Raw genomic sequence first — 6,000 nt, 5'->3', positions numbered from 1 at the left:
CGAAACTTGGTATGCAGATCCCTCACTACCTGGGGTGATATGTTCTGTGGGTCTCGCGGCCCACCTGCACACGTGGGCGGAGCTACAAACAGAAAATCAGATTTCACCCATTCATGTCAATGGAAAAAATGTAAAAAGCTGCCATTCTCACAGTAATTCAAAAACGGCTTGACCGATTTGAACGAAACTTGGTATGCAGATCCCTCACTACCTGGGGTGATATGTTCTGGGGGTCTCGCGGCCCACCTGCACACGTGGGCGGAGCTACAAACAGAAAATCAGATTTCACCCATTCATGTCAATGGAAAAAATGTAAAAAGCTGCCATTCTCACAGTAATTCAAAAACGGCTTGACCGATTTGAACGAAACTTGGTATGCAGATCCCTCACTACCTGGGGTGATATGTTCTGCGGTCTCGCGGCCCACCTGCACACGTGGGCGGAGCTACAAACAGAAAATCAGATTTCACCCATTCATGTCAATGGAAAAAATGTAAAAAGCTGCCATTCTCACAGTAATTCCAACTATAAAACACTTTCTATGACACTATAACCAGTAGGGACATCATTTCTATTCTACCACGGACACCATACATATAGAGTTTGTATGTTCTAACTGTGTTTGTAACTGTTTCCTTCATGCACCCCAGTTCATAATGTTATTACATTACATGAGTACTCACATATCCTGAACTAGGAACACAGGTTCCATTCTGAACCGGGAACAAACTGCATGGAGTTTCTTTTCAACCTGAGTTTCCACATATTGAGTTGTTTAAATCAATACTGAAACTTTTGGATGCCACTTATTCCAACAGATCTTCCTTTTCAGTTTAAGAGATTGCAAATTCCAGTGAGACGTGCATTCTCTATCACAATCAACAAATCACAGGGACAGACTATTTAAGATCCCCCTGTTTTTCCCATGGACAACTCTATGTTGCTTGCTCAAGGGTGGGTTCGCCCAAGAATTTATATGTTCTTGCTCCTGGAGGTGAAACTAAAAATGTTGTTTATAATCAAGTTTTGTGTTAGTTGTATTGTATTCATTTTGTCAAATATTTCACATTATAATTTGAATACTGTACTTTTTATAAAGCTGTAAAAAAATAATTTCATTCACCACTATAAAGTATCTTTATTTGAATCCATTTACAGTGTTATTGCTATAATTAAATACCCGTGCAACGCCGGGGCATCAGCTAGTGAAAGGTACAAAACAACCGCCTGTATGGTATCCTTCTTCACTTAAAATGTGCGAAGAAAAAACTAGTAAAGCAAAACCTTTCATTGCGGTTTATTTTATACCTTAGCAACCATGGACCTCTGAGGGAGGAGAGTTTTCCGAAACACGGACCATGTCAGGTCCCTTGGTTTGTTATAAGGTGGTATTTTCAACTGCATAAAATATTTGGTATAATAAACATTGCCTGCATCTGGTACATAGAAGTCTGCAGTTTGTTTTTTGTTTTTGCTTTGGCTGGTGATACTGCAGTTTTCGTTGGATTCCTTTGTGTTGTCCTTGCCGGGGAACTACAGACCAGTATGTTTGACTTCGGTTCCGGGGAAAATGGCGGAAGCGCTGATAAAAGACAGCATCAAGGAGCATCTAGAAAGGAATAAACTGATGAAACTAAGCCAACATGGCTTCTGCAAGGGAAGATCGTGCCTAACGAACTTATTGCACTTCTTCGAAGGAATTAACAAACGGATGGACAAAGGGGACCCAATAGACATCGTATACTTAGATTTCCAAAAAGCCTTTGACAAGGTAACCCATGAACGCCTACTACGGAAACTGAAGAACCATGGGGTGGAAGGTGACGTACATAGATGGATCAAAAATTGGTTGGTGGGTAGAAACCAAAGGGAGGGAGTGAAGGGCCACTACTCGGGCTGGAGGAGGGTCACAAGTGGTGTTCCACAGGGGTCGGTACTCGGACCGCTGCTGTTTAATGTATTTATAAATGATCTAGAACCAGGGACGAAGTGTGAAGTAATAAAATTCACAGACGACACCAAACTATTTAGTGGGGCTAGGTCTACAGAGGAATGCGAAGATTTACAAAGGGACCTGAACAAACTAGGAGAGTGGGTGACAAGATGGCAGATGAAGTTCAGTGTAGAAAAATGTAAAGTCTTGCAAGTAGGAAACAGAAACCCGAAGTACAGCTATACGATGGGGGGGCTGTTAATGGGTGAGGAGTAATGGTGGACAAAACAATGAAGCCGTCGGCACAGTGCGCAGTGGCCGCTATGAAGGCGAATAGAATGCTAGGTACTATCAAGAAAGGTGTTACAACTAGAACGAAAGATGTTACCTTGCCGTTGTATCGGGCGATGGTGCGCCCGCATCTGGAGTACTGCGTCCAATATTGGTCGCCATACCTTAAGAAGGATATGGCGATACTCGAGAGGGTTCAGAGAAGAGTGACACGATTGATAAAGGGTATGGAAAACCTTTCATATGTTGAAAGATTAGAGAAATTGGGGCTCTTTTCCCTGGAGAAGCGGAGACTTAGAGGGGACATGATAGAGACTTACAAGATCATGAAGGGCATGGAGAAAGTGGAGAGGGACAGATTCTTCAAACTTTCAAAAACTACAAGAACGAGAGGACATTCAGAAAAATTGAGAGGAGACAGATTCAGAACCAACGCTAGGAAGTTCTTCTTCACCCAAAGGGTGGTGGACACCTGGAATGCGTTTCCAGAGGGTGTGATAGGACAGAATACGGTATTGGGGTTCAAGAAGGGATTGGACAATTTCCTGAAGGAAAAGGGGATAGAAGGGTATGGATAGAGGATCACTATACAGGTCCTGGACCTGATAGGCCGCCGTGTGAGCAGACTGCTGGGCATGATGAACCTCTGGTCTGACCCAGCAGAGGCACTGCTTATGTTCTTATGTTCTCTAAAAATAGGACGTGTCTGGGTTTTTCCGAACGTCTGGTAACCCTAGGTGAGGAGGCTTTGGAACCCTGTGGGTTGCTCCGAGCTGCACAAGAGGTCCTACTGCCATGACCTCTGTGGCCCCCTCCCCATTCTGACGCCTATGGCTCAAACAGAGAAAAAAAGAAAGGTCCAGTGCCTCCCGCCTTTATCCAGTACTGCATGGACAATTAAACCCATAGAACTAATAGGACAGGATGAATTACAAAAGCCCTTTTCAAAGAAAAAGGTCTTTAGACCTGACTTGAACATTTTCTAATTAGATTCAAGTCTTAAGATTCACGGGAAACAGTGCCAGAGGATAGGACCCACAGCAAAGAAGGCCAAATGTTGGGTGGACTCCAAAGTGAATCATTGAAATGGTTGCAGGGTGGGCGTGGCTTTGGCACTTGCCATGTGGTACGCTTGGTGATTTATTCTTCATATGGACCATTAAAAATTAGATTCTTCCGTCTGTATTTGTCGCATTCTTCCTCTGGTTTTTACCTGCTGTAAACTTAAACCACATCAATCAAAGTACAAACCACACTTGTATCCCTACAAGCAAGCAAGCAACAAAGTTTAAATGTTTGGAAGTGCAGACAAATGGCATGAATAACCACCCCGTTTTTAGGAAGTCTGTCCCGTTGTCCCCCATGCACAGCTTCAGGATGCCATAATGTCCAGTTTTCAGGGGCCCGCTGAAGAAACAAGTACCCTAGCGAATACAGACACCCCCACCGCCCCCCCGGGTACCTTTTTTTTATCCCAGCCGCTGCATCCTGTCCTGATGTCATCCAGCAGCGGCAGAGCGGTGCGCCTGCCTGGTCCCGCGCCGCTCACCGAATGGCTGCCGCCAGGTCTCGCGAGTCCCGTGAGCAGCGCGAGACCAAGCAGGCGCACGAAAAGCTCGCACCTGCCTTGTGTGCCGCTCTGCCGCAAGACATCAGGACAGGAGTCAGCCGCTGAAATTTTAAAAAAGGTACCGGGAAGGGTGGGGGGGGGGGGGTCCTGTCCCGTTTTGAGGAAAAAAAAAATGGTCCCATTAGGCATGCTTTCAACTGGGAATGTGCTGGCTTGGTTTTGCAAGTTCAAATAAGAGTGAGGTGATACTAATGGGTCTGTTGCTTCCTTCCTTTTGTGTTTTGGGTGTAAATTCTTGCCTGCATGGAGCAGACAGTGTCAGCTGCAGGTTGTTTAGTTACTGAGTGAATTCCCCAGTAGTTGCTGATGGAAGCCGTCCAGTGTCTTGCATAAGAGAAAGGCCGTGTTGGCAAGTGTCTTTCCAGCTTGTGGCTTGCACTGGCTGCCTCTCGCTCTTAGCCAAATCCAGCCTAAGTCGCCTTTTGGTGGGAGGTAGACGCCGGCCCTCGGTCTCCAGCTTCTTGAGTCCATGAGAAAGGAGTGGGAGGCCCAGCATGTTAGAACAAGGCTCCATGGAAACCAGAATCGCAGGCCTCCTGCCTAACCACGGATCAAGCGCAGGTCAATTCTCCTGCTCCCTCCGAGTGCGAGAGACAAAATAAAGGCATTTCTAGAACATTAGGGCTTCACTTTTTAAATTCTTTGAGGATCTGCCTGTCGGAGGGTTGCTGGAGTCAGTGTAGACAGGACATGAGCATGGATCCCAAAGTCTGAAAGGCAGCTATGTCATATCTTTCTAGGACATGCAATTTAAAATATCGCCTCTGTAGGAAAAGAGCAGATGGTTAAGAGCAATACATGGTGTGAAACTAGAAAGCTAGGCTCGTTTATTTCATACTTAGCATGCAGGTGAAACATTAGGTGAGGAGAGGAATGCTATTTATTCTGGGCTCATTTTGCTTCAGGCATCCTCTTTTAGGTCAAAATAATTATCCGTACAAAGCAACCTCAGCCACTGTTCCCTCTAAGCCAGGGGTCTCAAAGTTCCTCCTCGAGGGCCGCAATCCAGTCGGGTTTTCAGGATTTCACCAATGAATATGCATGAGATCTATGTGCATGCCCTGCTTTCAATGCATAATCATTGGGGAAATCCGGAAAACCTGACTGGATTGCGGCCCTCGAGGAGGGACTTTGACACCCCTGCTCTAAGCCAAGCAGGGAGCCTCCACCTACAGTTCTGCCACTAGGGGGTGCTGTTTCACTATCACTTTTTTTTTTTAATTTATTTATAGATTTCAAATAACAAATCAAGATACACTTGTACAGAAAGTGATTACAGCAAAAGAAAACAAAAAATCTCACTAATTTTGTATAAGAACAAAATATTGCATAATCTCTCAAGTCCACTATAAGATCCATGATGTAATATAAACGGAATAACAAGAAAATATTAACTAAAGATACGTGGTACGTGGTTAACTGATATTCAGGCATCTAATATCTTAAAGCCCTCATTTCTTTCCCTTCTCCAGGGGGGACAAAGAAAGAAAGGCCATCAGCTGGTTTGGCTCAAAGAAAACATATTTGTGAGAATTATATTGTACTATACATTTGCAGAGATGACGAAGATAAAAAGTTCCCCCAAGAGCCAAAACTCCAGGTTTTAATAATAGAAACTCTTTTCTACGCCTTTGTGTATCTTTGGCCAAATCTGGGAACATTTGTATCTTAAAGTCAAGAAACTTTTTCTCTTTAATTTTGAAGAATAATCTCAGAAGCCAATTTTTATCCAATGTGATAGCCAAGATCACAATCAATGCCGCAGGTATTGCGTTTTCTTTATCGGACAATTCAAGTAAAGCAGATACATCAGTTGGTCCTTGGTTTCTTTCCTGGTAATCCTGATTTTTATTCGGTAAATAATAGACCTGAGTGAAAGGAGGCAACGAATCTTCCGGTACTTCCAATATCTCCAACAAATAGCGTTTTAACATTTCTCTTGGAGTAACTGTTAAAATTCGAGGAAAATTAATCAATCTAAGATTATTGTTCCTAGAGAAATTTTTCAAATGTCTCTATCTTCCTTCTTAAATTGACATTGTCCTTAATTAATGTCTCCTGAAGCAATTTGGAAGACTTAAGTCTTGTTTTATCTGAAGAAATTCCTTCTCCTGGGATTTTATTTTCCCCTCAATTTGAAAGTAAT

This window comes from Geotrypetes seraphini, chromosome 6, assembly GCF_902459505.1.
Source record: "Geotrypetes seraphini chromosome 6, aGeoSer1.1, whole genome shotgun sequence".
Taxonomy (NCBI): Eukaryota; Metazoa; Chordata; class Amphibia; order Gymnophiona; family Dermophiidae; genus Geotrypetes; species Geotrypetes seraphini.
Note: the sequence above shows the minus strand (reverse complement) of the source record.